Below are 13,158 nucleotides of genomic sequence, written 5' to 3'. Positions count from 1 at the left end.
AGTGCCGTCAATGCGAACAAGAGGTGACCGAGACGTTTAACTAATATCACCCCATACCATCACGCCGGGTGATACGCCAGTATGGCGATGACGAATTCACGCTTCCAATGTGCGATCACAGCGATGTCACCAATTACGGATGCGACCATCATGATGCTGTAAACAGAACCCGGATTCATCCGAAATAATGTCGTTTTGCCATTCGTGCTCCCAGGTTCGTCGTTGAGTACACCATCGCAGGCGCTCCTGTCTGTTATGCAGCGTCAAGGGTAACCGCAGCCATGGTCTCCGAGCTGATAGTCCATGCTGCTGCAAACGTCGTCGAACTGTTCGTGCAGATGGTTGTTGTCTTGCAAACGTCCCCATCTGTTGACTCAGGGATCGAGACGTGGCTGCACGATCCGTTACAGCCATGCGGCTAAGGTGCCTCTCATCTCGACTGCTAGTGATACGAGGCCGTTGGGATTCAGCACGGTGTTCCGTATTACCCTCCTGAACCCACCGATTCTGTATTCTGCTAACAGTCATTGGATCTCGACCAAAGCGAGCAGCAATGTCGCGATACGATAAACCGCAATCGCGATAGGCTACAATCCGTCCTTTATCAAAGTCGGAAACGTGATGGTACGCATTTCGCCTCCTTACACGAGGCATCACAACAACGTTTCACCAGGCAACGCCGGTCAACTGCTGTTTGTGTATGAGAAATCGGTTGGAAACTTTCCTCATGTCAGCGCGTTGTAGGTGTCGCCACCGACGCCAACCTTGTGTGAATGCTCTGAAAAGCTAATCGTTTGCGTATCACAGCACCTTCTTCCTGTCGGTTAAATTTCGTGTCTGTAGCACGTCATCTGCGTGGTGTAGCAATGTTAATGGCCAGTAGTGTAATAACACGGTATGCACAAACATGAATATTTTATAAGTTCGTTTGTTATCTTTGTATTAGCTGTTGCGATTGTTAACAAATATTAGGTAGCGGATACAAAAAGGAATTAAAGTGTAAGCACAAAGAGAAAACAAAAGGAAAGAATAACAACTGTCGAGTGTTACTAGAACCAATTTGTTCCCGACAAACAAACTGAGAGTCGTCAAACAACCGGAGGACGTAATAAAAACAGCGACCAGCGAAACAAATGAGTACCTCTGCTCACTTGATGTGACGCAAAGTAGTGGCGGAAAATCGCTGCCAAAGCCTGGTACAGCACTGACGTGAATGAAATCCAACGTGCCATTTTTCCGGATTACGTAGACAGCCCGCAGAAGAGGAATTATTACTTGAAATATTGCGCAGAAATCCTCTGCCTATCTTTAAACATATTTTAATAAGACACAAAAGATTTTCTGCTAAAAATGGTGTTAGCTATAGGTGCACTGCGAGATACTTAACACAGCTGATCGCCACTAGTAAAATGATGAACCTATAAACTTAGTACGTGAAGTGGCAGAGATTCGATTCGCTGTAAACTGACTTTTAGTTCTTATTCTTTCTTGCAACAAGACGCACGTATTATATATAAAACATAGATACCTCCGTTCTAACGTTGTGCAGTTAATTTTCAACAGTACTATAGTTGTGACTGTTCTTTGGCTATTAATCGAAGAGGGCTACTTGTGGTGGGAGGTAAAACTAGCGGTAACATTGATATGACGTCTTGAAATAATCATAATTATATAATAATAAATTAATCCCATCGCAGTCCAGCAGAAGTGCGAAGATTATCACGAATTGATTGTTCACCGAGATTTGGCCTTGATTATACGAACGACGTTCAGTAAGTAGTGCAAGACATCCTTTTCTCGGCCAATTTCGGTTGAAAAAACGCAGAACTTGTCGTGGGACGTGGTGGAATATTACGGCTTCAGCCCCTGTGGCTTCATGAAGTTCTGCTAGGAGGCGGCACTAGACGTGGCGTTTGTAATTGAGGTGTGTTACAACCATAGAACTGTTGTTGAGTTCCTTGTGGTGGAAAATCAGAGCATCGCAGATACTCACAGACGCTTGCAGAATGTCTACGGGCACCTGGCAGTCATCACTACAACTAAGTAAATTAAACTCCACCAGAACAGTCCATGAAAGCCCAACGGTACCGAACGACCGCCGTGTCATCCTCAGACAACAAGCGTCTCCTGATGCGGGTAAGGAGGGAACTGTAACCAGCACACCTAGGTAACGCGAACCTGTCCCATCTCCCAGGTGCCGGCAGGCCTCATATGGCTGTGACTTCCGCAATGATGAAACGTGCGAACACTCTCATTAGAGGTGACCTTTTTCTTTTTTTTCTTTTTGGTCATTAGTCTACTGACTGGTTTGATGCGGCCCGCCACGAATTCCTTTCCTGTGCTAACCTCTTCATCTCAGAGTAGCACTTGCAACCTACGTCCTCAATTATTTGCTTGACGTATTCCAATCTCTGTCTTCCTCTACAGTTTTTGCCCTCTACAGCTCCCTCTAGTACCATGGAAGTCATTCCCTCATGTCTTAGCAGATGTCCTATCATCCTGTCCTCCTTATCAGTGTTATACACATATTCCTTTCCTCTCCGATTCTGCGTAGAACCTCCTCATTCCTTACCTTATCAGTCCACCTAATTTTCAACATTCTTCTATAGCACCACATCTCAAATGCTTCGATTCTCTTCTGTTCCGGTTTTCCCACAGTCCATGTTTCACTACCATACAATGCTGTACTCCAGACGTACATCTTCAGAAATTTTATCCTCAAATTAAGGCCGGTATTTGATATTAGTAGACTTCTCTTGGACAGAAATGCCTTTTTTGCCATAGCGAGTCTGCTTTTGATGTCCTCCTTGCTCCGTCCGTCATTGGTTATTTTACTGCCTAGGTAGCAGAATTCCTTAACTTCATTGACTTGGTGACCATCAATCCTGATGTTAAGATTCTCGCTGTTGTCATTTCTACTACTTCTCATTACCTTCGTCTTTCTCCGATTTACTCTCAAACCACACTGTGTACTCATTAGACTGTTCATTCCGTTCAGCAGATCATTTAATTCTTCTTCACTTTCACTCAGGATAGCAATGTCAGTAGCGAATCGTATCATTGATATCCTTTCACCTTGTATTTTAATTCCACTCCTGAACCTTTCTTTTATTTCCATCATTGCTTCCTCGATGTACAGATTGAAGAGCAGGGGCGAAAGGCTACAGCCTTGTCTTTCACCCTTCTAATACGAGCACTTCGTTCTTAATCGTCCACTCTTATTATCCCCTCTTGGTTGTTGTACATATTGTATATGACCCGTCTCTCCCTATAGCTTACCCCTACTTTTTTCAGAATCTCGAACAGCTTGCAACATTTTATATTGTCGAACGCTTTTTCCAGGTCGACAAATCCTATGAAAGTGTCTTGATTTTTCTTTAGCCTTGCTTCCATTATTAGCCGTAACGTCAGAATTGCCTCTCTCGTCCCCTTACTTTTCCTAAAGCCAAACTGATCGTCACCTAGCGCATTCTCAGTTTTCTTTTCCATTCTTCTGTATATTATTCTTGTAAGCAGCTTCGATGCATGAGCTGTTAAGCTGATTGTACGATAATTCTCGCACTTGTCAGCTCTTGCCGTCTTCGGAATTGTGTGGATGATGCTTTTCCGAAAGTCAGATGGTATATCGCCAGACTCATATATTCTACACACCAACGTGAACAGTCGTTTTGTTGCCACTTCCCCCAATGATTTTAGAAATGCTGATGGAATGTTATCCATCCCTTCTGCCTTATTTGACCGTAAGTCCCCCAAAGCTCTTTTAAATTCCGATTCTAATACTGGATCCCCTATCTCTTCTAAATCGACTCCTGTTTCTTCTATCACATCAGAGAAATCTTCACCCTCATAGAGGCTTTCAATGTATTCTTTCCACCTATCTGCTCTCTCCTCTGCATTTAACAGTGGAATTCCCGTTGCACTCTTAATGTTACCACCGTTGCTTTTAATGTCACCAAAGGTTGTTTTGACTTTCCTGTATGCTGAGTCTGTCCTTCCGACAATCATATCTTTTTCGATGTCTTCACATTTTTCCTGCAGCCATTTCGTCTTAGCTTCCCTGCACTTCCTATTTATTTCATTCCTCAGCGACTTGTATTTCTGTATTCCTGATTTTCCCGGAACGTGTTTGTACTTCCTCCTTTCATCAATCAACTGAAGTATTTCTTCTGTTACCCATGGTTTCTTCGCAGCTACCTTCTTTGTACCTATGTTTTCCTTCCCAACTTCTGTGATGGCCCTTTTTAGAGATGTCCATTCCTCTTCAACTGTACTGCCTACTGCGCTATTCCTTATTGCTGTATCTATAGCGTTAGAGAACTTCAAACGTATCTCGTCATTCCTTAGTACTTCGGTATCCCACTTCTTTGCGTATTGATTCTTCCTGACTAATGTCTTGAACTTCAGCCTACTCTTCATCACTACTATATTGTGATCTGAGTCTATATCTGCTCCTGGGTACGCCTTACAATCCAGTATCTGATTTCGGAATCTCTGTCTGACCATGATGTAATCTAATTGAAATCTTCCCGTATCTCCCGGCCTTTTCTAATTATACCTCCTCCTCTTGTGATTCTTGAACGGCGTATTCGCTATTACTAGCTGAAACTTGTTACAGAACTCAATTAGTCTTTCTCCTCTTTCATTCCTTGTCCCAAGCCCATATTCTCCTGTAACCTTTTCTTCTACTCCTTCCCCTACAGCTGCATTCCAGTCGCCCATGACTATTAGATTTTCGTCCCCCTTTACATACTGCATTACCCTTTCAATATCCTCATACACTTTCTCTATCTGTTCATCTTCAGCTTGCGACGTCGGCATGTATACCTGAACTATCGTTGTCGGTGTTGGTCTGCTGTCGATTCTGATTAGAACAACCCGGTCACTGAACTGTTCACAGTAACACACCCTCTGCCCTACCTTCCTATTCATAACGAATCCTACACCTGTTATACCATTTTCTGCTGCTGCCTACGGATCACAATCAAACATATTGCTGCTCAACTGGACGTCTCTGTTGGCAGTGCTGACACATTCGTCCACCAGTTGGGATACTCAAAGTTGTGTGCCGGCCAGGTCCCTCGCTGTTTAATTAAAGACCATAAAGTGTAATGAAGCACTATCTGTGCGTTTTTGCTTGCACAGGGGTTAATAACTTCAAACCGGAAACTAACCGGCAATCCATGAAGTGACAGCACATCAACTCTCCTTAGAAGAAAACATTGAATGCCGCGCCTCCAGCCGGTAAATTCATGGCGACGGTCTTCTGGGACTCTGGTGGGGTTATTCTGTTTGTTGTCCTCCCTTCTGGTGTAAGGATCAAAACCGAGGTTTTGCATTACCCTCAGGAAACTGAAGAAAGGAATTCATCGTATTCGTTGCTATAAAAATGCAAACGAACTTCTACATGACAAGGAAAGGCCTCTCGAAAGTCTGTGTATATGGGAGGAGCTCATAAAGCTTCACTGGACTGTTCTCCCTCATCCATCCTGCAGCCCGAATCTCGCATCTTCCGACTTCCATCTGTCTGGCCCAGTGAAGGATGCACTCTGCGGGAATCAGTTCGTAGATAATGGAGAGATTACTGATGCAACAATATGTTGGCTCCGACATCGATCTATAGTGTGATGCTACGCGGCTACACAGGCCCTCCCAGTAAGGTGGCGTTATACCATCGCGTTGAAGGGAGATTATTTTGAAAAATATGGTTTTGTAGCCAAAAGACCGGAGAATAATATGGAATTCTGAATAAAGCCAACCTGTTCTCGGAAAAAAGATGAGTCGCATTAATTACTGAGTGCCTCTCGTATAACCATTTCTGGTTAGGGGAGACTACGCCAAACAGCGCGCGGGATTAGCCGAGCGGTCTGAGGCGCTACAGTCATGGACTGTGCGTCTGGTCCCGGCGGAGGTTTGAGTCCTCCCTCGGGCATGGGTGTGTTTGTTTGTCCTTAGGATAATTTAGGTTAAACAGTGTGTAAGTTTAGGGACTGATGACCGTAGCAGTTAACTGCCATAAGATTTCACACACATTTGAAGATTTGAACTACACCAAACGAAACACCGATTTCAATGTTGCTGAAAATTACGGTTAGAGATGGCTCAAAAGTAGTTCTTGTGAAAGGGTTCATGTCATTGCTCGTGCCGTCCGCTGTGGACGAGCGGTTCTAGGCGCTTCAGTCCGGAACCGCGCTGCTGCTTCGGTCGCAGGTTCGAATCGTGCCTCGGGTATGGATGTGTGTGATGTCCTTAGGTTAGTTAGGCTTAAGTAATTCTAAGTCTTGGGGATTTGATGATCTCAGATGTCCCATAGTGCTTAGAGCCATTTGAACCATTTGAATCATTGCTCTTTACTTAAAAAATTGTAACGCATATCGATTCGTATTATTATTCAGGCAGTCTCTTCCTTCACTTTGTCGTGCCACTGTGTCGAGTGATACATGTAATAATAATATTCAAAACACGTAACGCTACTACATCATGTATACTGAAGACAAGACACTTCGCGCAGAGGTTAGCACACTGGACTCGCATTCGGGAGGACGATGGCTCAATCCCGCGTCCGGCCATCCTGATTTAAGTTTCCCGTGATTTCCCTAAATCGCTCCAGGCAAATGGCGGGATGGTACCTTTGAAAGGGCACGGCCGACTTCCTTCCCAATCCTTCCCTAATGCGATGACACCAATGATCTCGCTCTCTGGTCTCCTTCCCCAAAACAACCCAACCCAACACTTCAGTGCATGGCTATATCTTTAACCTAATAGCCGCTCTAAAAGAAAGTGGTATTATATTCGTGAAAGTGCTAAGTTTCGCAATTATTTGGTGATGATGGACTGGATAATTGATAATGCGAAACAATATGCATTACGGTTATAACAGCGTCCTGCATTATTCACACCGGTATTACTACATCATCATGAAATTATTGCATTAAATTAAGTAAATCATCATGTTACTAAATTTAATTATCCACTTGATAAATAACAGGAAACGTAAACGCGGAGGTCTGATCCTATATTTTATTCCCTGGACCAACGCTTCAATTGTAAAGTAGTAATGCTCTCAAATATAATATCTGTTAGCATATTTTTTGTGGAAACTAAAATCCGAAGGCCTAAATCATGTATGAACACGTTTAGAGACATTAACTTAACTACCGCACTGGGAAACCTTCTCCGGAAAAGAACGGCATTTTGAGTATTTTATCACGTCATATGTTATCCACGCATGTTCTCGCAGTATTCATCTGCACTGACAGTAACGCGCCGAGTTATGTCTGTCTTCGCGCCATTCGTTCTGTAATAGCCAATAACAGTACACGGTTCAAGCTGAGATAACTGTACCCAATTGGCTTTGAGTGCAGCAACTTCATTCCTCATTGGTTGTTGTTTATGCTTCATTGGTCTTGGAGGCTGGGGCATGCCACGGCGTTTCTGAGCGCATTGCGCAACGACGAACAGTATTGAGATACTAGAGAATCCGGTACGTCTGGGGCAACTGGGCGATGCGGGTAACAAACACCAGTCCAGGGCAGTGGACATGGAAGCCTTTTTTAAATATTGTGCAGAAGCAAGTATGCCGGGTCGATTGACAGCGTTCGGCACCGGATTGGTCAGGATGGTGTACAAAGTATGCTTCCGGCCATCAAGTGGTTAAACCTAACTAACTTAAGGACATCACACACATCCATGCCCGAGGCAGGATTCGAACCTGCGACCGTAGCAGTCCCGCGGTTCCGGACTGAGCGCCTAGAACCGCTAGACAACCGCGGCCGGCTCCGGCCATCAATGGGGATCTCCGTGGAATCAGTATTTTCTGTATTTTCCAGAGTTAATGATGCTTCATTACGAGTATGTAGGCTGCATTGTGTCCGTTTGGACCAGAAATACACTCCTGGAAATGGAAAAAAGAACACATTGACACCGGTGTGTCAGACCCACCATACTTGCTCCGGACACTGCGAGAGGGCTGTACAAGCAATGATCACACGCACGGCACAGCGGACACACCAGGAACCGCGGTGTTGGCCGTCGAATGGCGCTAGCTGCGCAGCATTTGTGCACCGCCGCCGTCAGTGTCAGCCAGTTTGCCGTGGCATACGGAGCTCCATCGCAGTCTTTAACACTGGTAGCATGCCGCGACAGCGTGGACGTGAACCATATGTGCAGTTGACGGACTTTGAGCGAGGGCGTATAGTGGGCATGCGAGAGGCCGGGTGGACGTACCGCCGAATTGCTCAACACGTGGGGCGTGAGGTCTCCACAGTACATCGATATTGTCGCCAGTGGTCGGCGGAAGGTGCACGTGCCCGTCGACCTGGGACCGGACCGCAGCGACGCACGGATGCACGCCAAGACCGTAGGATCCTACGCAGTGCCGTAGGGGACCGCACCGCCGCTTCCCAGCAAATTAGGGACACTGTTGCTCCTGGGGTATCGGCGAGGACCATTCGCAACCGTCTCCATGAAGCTGGGCTACGGTCCCGCACACCGTTAGGCCGTCTTCCGCTCACGCCCCAACATCGTGCAGCCCGCCTCCAGTGGTGTCGCGACAGGCGTGAATGGAGGGACGAATGGAGACGTGTCGTCTTCAGCGATGAGAGTCGCTTCTGCCTTGGTGCCAATGATGGTCGTATGCGTGTTTGGCGCCGTGCAGGTGAGCGCCACAATCAGGACTGCATACGACCGAGGCACACAGGGCCAACAGCCGGCATCATGGTGTGGGGAGCGATCTCCTACACTGGCCGTACACCACTGGTGATCGTCGAGGGGACACTGAATAGTGCACGGTACATCCAAACCGTCATCGAACCCATCGTTCTACCATTCCTAGACCGGCAAGGGAACTTGCTGTTCCAACAGGACAATGCACGTCCGCATGTATCCCGTGCCACCCAACGTGCTCTAGAAGGTGTAAGTCAACTACCCTGGCCAGCAAGATCTCCGGATCTGTCCCCCATTGAGCATGTTTGGGACTGGATGAAGCGTCGTCTCACGCGGTCTGCACGTCCAGCACGAACGCTGGTCCAACTGAGGCGCCAGGTGGAAATGGCATGGCAAGCCGTTCCACAGGACTACATCCAGCATCTCTACGATCGTCTCCATGGGAGAATAGCAGCCTGCATTGCTGCGAAATGTGGGTATACACTGTACTAGTGCCGACATTGTGCATGCTCTGTTGCCTGTGTCTATGTGCCTGTGGTTCTGTCAGTGTGATCATGTGATGTATCTGACCCCAGGAATGTGTCAATAAAGTTTCCCCTTCCTGGGACAATGAATTCACGGTGTTCTTATTTCAATTTCCAGGAGTGTACATCTGCGCGAGATGTGACATTATCGCATACTTGGGATGCTTCACAAGACAGGGGGGCGAGATTATGCTGGTGAGTATCCTCAGAAATGGGCAACATTGTGACTGCATCAGGGCGACAATACTGCAACTATATCCTGAGGGATTAACGTATTCCCAGAAGAAAAAAGTCTCCATTACACATGTCACCTGTGACTCAGAAATGTTATATAGAACAGAATAAGAGTTCTCTGACTGGGTTCCTCCTGTACCACAACCCAGCTTAACTGAAAATTTATGGCCAGAGGCGAAACGGACGATGCAAGAAAAGTGCCGTCACCCCGCGCCAAGAACCAGCGGTCATCCATAACAACCTGTGAGGTTATGGCAGAAAATAATAAATTCATTACTCATTTCAAAGAATCACCTCATCGCAGGACGTAGATGGTTACTGAAGTGGGAGTCCTCTTTGTAGAATATTAAGAGGTAAGGAAGCTACATTCTGTTCTCTTCAGTGCCGACAAAATCTTGTTAAAAACCGTGAATTGTTCACTCTGTTAATTTCGTGATTTCTTCTCTTTCGTCTTTTTTTCATTTGCCTATCTGATGAGCACATTAATCCACCTCAGCTCCATTTCTTCTAGTCTTTCTCCTTGTCCAGTATTCTTTCACACTCACACTTTACAGCCTTCTTCCCTCTTCCGTCCATGATGATTTTTTTCTACGTGTAATTCTGTCTTCTAAATCTGTGAAAGCCGGAATTTTTTGTCAAAAAAATTACCTTGTTGTGCATCTCAGTTTCCTGTATTCCCATTTCTTCCATATCTCTTAGTATCTCTTGGATCCAGTGTAATTTCGTTGTGTTCTTCACCAGATTTGCTAAAAGCAATGGGAAACTGCAGCTGTAACTTTTCTCGAGGGCATGCAGCTCTACTGTGTGGTTGAATGATGATGGAATCTTCTTGGGTAAAATATTACGGAGATTTTAGCCCACTATTCGGGTCTCCAGCCGGAGATCACTCGCGAGGATGTCGTTATCGGGAGAAATAAAAGTGTCGTTCTGTGGGTCGGAGCGTGCAATGTCAGATCCCTTAATAGGGCTGGTAGAGTAGAAAATGTAAAAAGGGAACTGGACAGGTTAAAGTTAGATATAGTGGGAATTAGTGAAGTTCGGTGGCAGGAGGAACAAGACTTTTGGTCAGGTGAACACAGGGTTATAAATACGGATAAGGTACTACTACGAAGAGCATAGTGAACGCATTGCTATAGCCAAAATAGACACGAATCCCGCACGAACCACAGTAGTACAAGGTTATATGCGAACTAGCTCCGCAGATGATGAACAGATTGAAGAAATGTATGATGCAATAAAAGAAATTATTCATATAGTTAAGGGAGATCAAATTTTAATATTTATGGAGGACAGGAATTCGATAGTAGTGAAAGGAAGAGAAGGAAAAGTAGTAGGTGAATATGGACTGGGGAAAAGAAATGAAAGAGGCAGCTGCATGGTAGAATTTTGCCCAGAGCATAACTTAATCATAGCTAACAAATCATGAAAGGAGGTTGTATACGTGGAAGAGGCGTCGAAACACTGAAAGATTTCAGATAGATTATATTACGGTAAGACAGGGATTTAGGAACCAGGTTTTAAATTGTAAGACGTTTCCAGGGGCAGATGTGGACTCTGACACCAATTTATTGATTATGAACTATTGATTAAAACTGAAAAACACGCAAAAAGTTTGGAATTTATGGAGATAGAAACTGGATAAACAGAAAGAACCAGAGGTTGTAGAGAACTCGGGCTAGAGCGAGGCATCTGGTCGGGTAAATACAGGGTTACAAATACAAAATCAGATAGGGGCAATGCAGGCGTACGTATAATAATGAATAATGTGGTAAGCTACTACACTCCTGGAAATGGAAAAAAGAACACATTGACACCGGTGTGTCAGACCCACATACTTGCTCCGGACACTGCGAGAGGGCTGTACAAGCAATGATCACACGCACGGCACAGCGGACACACCAGGAACCGCGGTGTTGGCCGTCGAATGGCGCTAGCTGCGCAGCATTTGTGCACCGCCGCCGTCAGTGTCAGCCAGTTTGCCGTGGCATACGGAGCTCCATCGCAGTCTTTAACACTGGTAGCATGCCGCGACAGCGTGGACGTGAACCGTATGTGCAGTTGACGGACTTTGAGCGAGGGCGTATAGTGGGCATGCGGGAGGCCGGGTGGACGTACCGCCGAATTGCTCAACACGTGGGGCGTGAGGTCTCCACAGTACATCGATGTTGTCGCCAGTGGTCGGCGGAAGGTGCACGTGCCCGTCGACCTGGGACCGGACCGCAGCGACGCACGGATGCACGCCAAGACCGTAGGATCCTACGCAGTGCCGTAGGGGACCGCACCGCCACTTCCCAGCAAATTAGGGACACTGTTGCTCCTGGGGTATCGGCGAGGACCATTCGCAACCGTCTCCATGAAGCTGGGCTACGGTCCCGCACACCGTTAGGCCGTCTTCCGCTCACACCCCAACATCGTGCAGCCCGCCTCCAGTGGTGTCGCGACAGGCGTGAATGGAGGGACGAATGGAGACGTGTCGTCTTCAGCGATGAGAGTCGCTTCTGCCTTGGTGCCAATGATGGTCGTATGCGTGTTTGGCGCCGTGCAGGTGAGCGCCACAATCAGGACTGCATACGACCGAGGCACACAGGGCCAACAGCCGGCATCATGGTGTGGGGAGCGATCTCCTACACTGGCCGTACACCACTGGTGATCGTCGAGGGGACACTGAATAGTGCACGGTACATCCAAACCGTCATCGAACCCATCGTTCTACCATTCCTAGACCGGCAAGGGAACTTGCTGTTCCAACAGGACAATGCACGTCCGCATGTATCCCGTGCCACCCAACGTGCTCTAGAAGTTGTACGTCAACTACCCTGGCCAGCAAGATCTCCGGATCTGTCCCCCATTGAGCATGTTTGGGACTGGATGAAGCGTCGTCTCATGCGGTCTGACGTCCAGTACGAACGCTGGTCCAACTGAGGCGCCAGGTGGAAATGGCATGGCAAGCCGTTCCACAGGACTACATCCAGCATCTCTACGATCGTCTCCATGGGAGAATAGCAGCCTGCATTGCTGCGAAAGGTGGATATACACTGTACTAGTGCCGACATTGTGCATGCTCTGTTGCCTGTGTCTATGTGCCTGTGGTTCTGTCAGTGTGATCATGTGATGTATCTGACCTCAGGAATGTGTCAATAAAGTTTCCCCTTCCTGGGACAAGGAATTCACGGTGTTCTTATTTCAATTTCCAGGAGTGTATAAACAGCACAGTGAACGCATTACTGTAGTCAAGATAGACACGAAGTCCACACCCGCCACGGTAGTACAACTTTATATGCCACCTAGCTCCGCAGATGATGAAGATATTGAAGAAATGTATGACAAGATAAAAGAAATTATTCAGAAAGTTAAGGGAGACGAAAATTTAATAGTCATGGTGTACAGGATTTCGATAATAGGAAGAAGTTCAAACGTTTCAAATGGCTCTGAGCACTATGGGACTTAACATCTGAGGTCGTCAGTCCCGTAGAACTTAGAGCTACTTAAACCTAACTAACCTCAGAACATCACACACATCTACGTCGGAGGCAGGATTCGAACTTGCGACCATAGCTCTCGTGCGGTTCCAGACTGAACCGCCTAGAACCACTCGGCCACACCGGCCGGCAATAGGAAGAGGAAGACAAGGAAAAATAGGAAATGGATCTGGGCTGCGGGAAAGGAATAAAAGAGGAAGCAGTCTGGTAGAATTTTGCACAGAGCATAATTTAATCATCACTAACACTTGGTTTAAGAA

General features: G+C 46.5%; 1 protein-coding gene across 1 annotated transcript in view; it reads right to left on the bottom strand.

Moving 5' to 3' along the window:
- Window positions 1-13,158, bottom strand: part of LOC126260737 (atrial natriuretic peptide receptor 1-like) — a 506,740-nt gene that overhangs the window by 313,614 nt on the left and 179,968 nt on the right. The window lies entirely within an intron of this gene.

Source organism: Schistocerca nitens, chromosome 5, assembly GCF_023898315.1.
Source record: "Schistocerca nitens isolate TAMUIC-IGC-003100 chromosome 5, iqSchNite1.1, whole genome shotgun sequence".
In the NCBI taxonomy this organism is placed as follows: domain Eukaryota; kingdom Metazoa; phylum Arthropoda; class Insecta; order Orthoptera; family Acrididae; genus Schistocerca; species Schistocerca nitens.
Note: the sequence above shows the minus strand (reverse complement) of the source record. Positions and strands in the feature narration are given on the sequence as shown.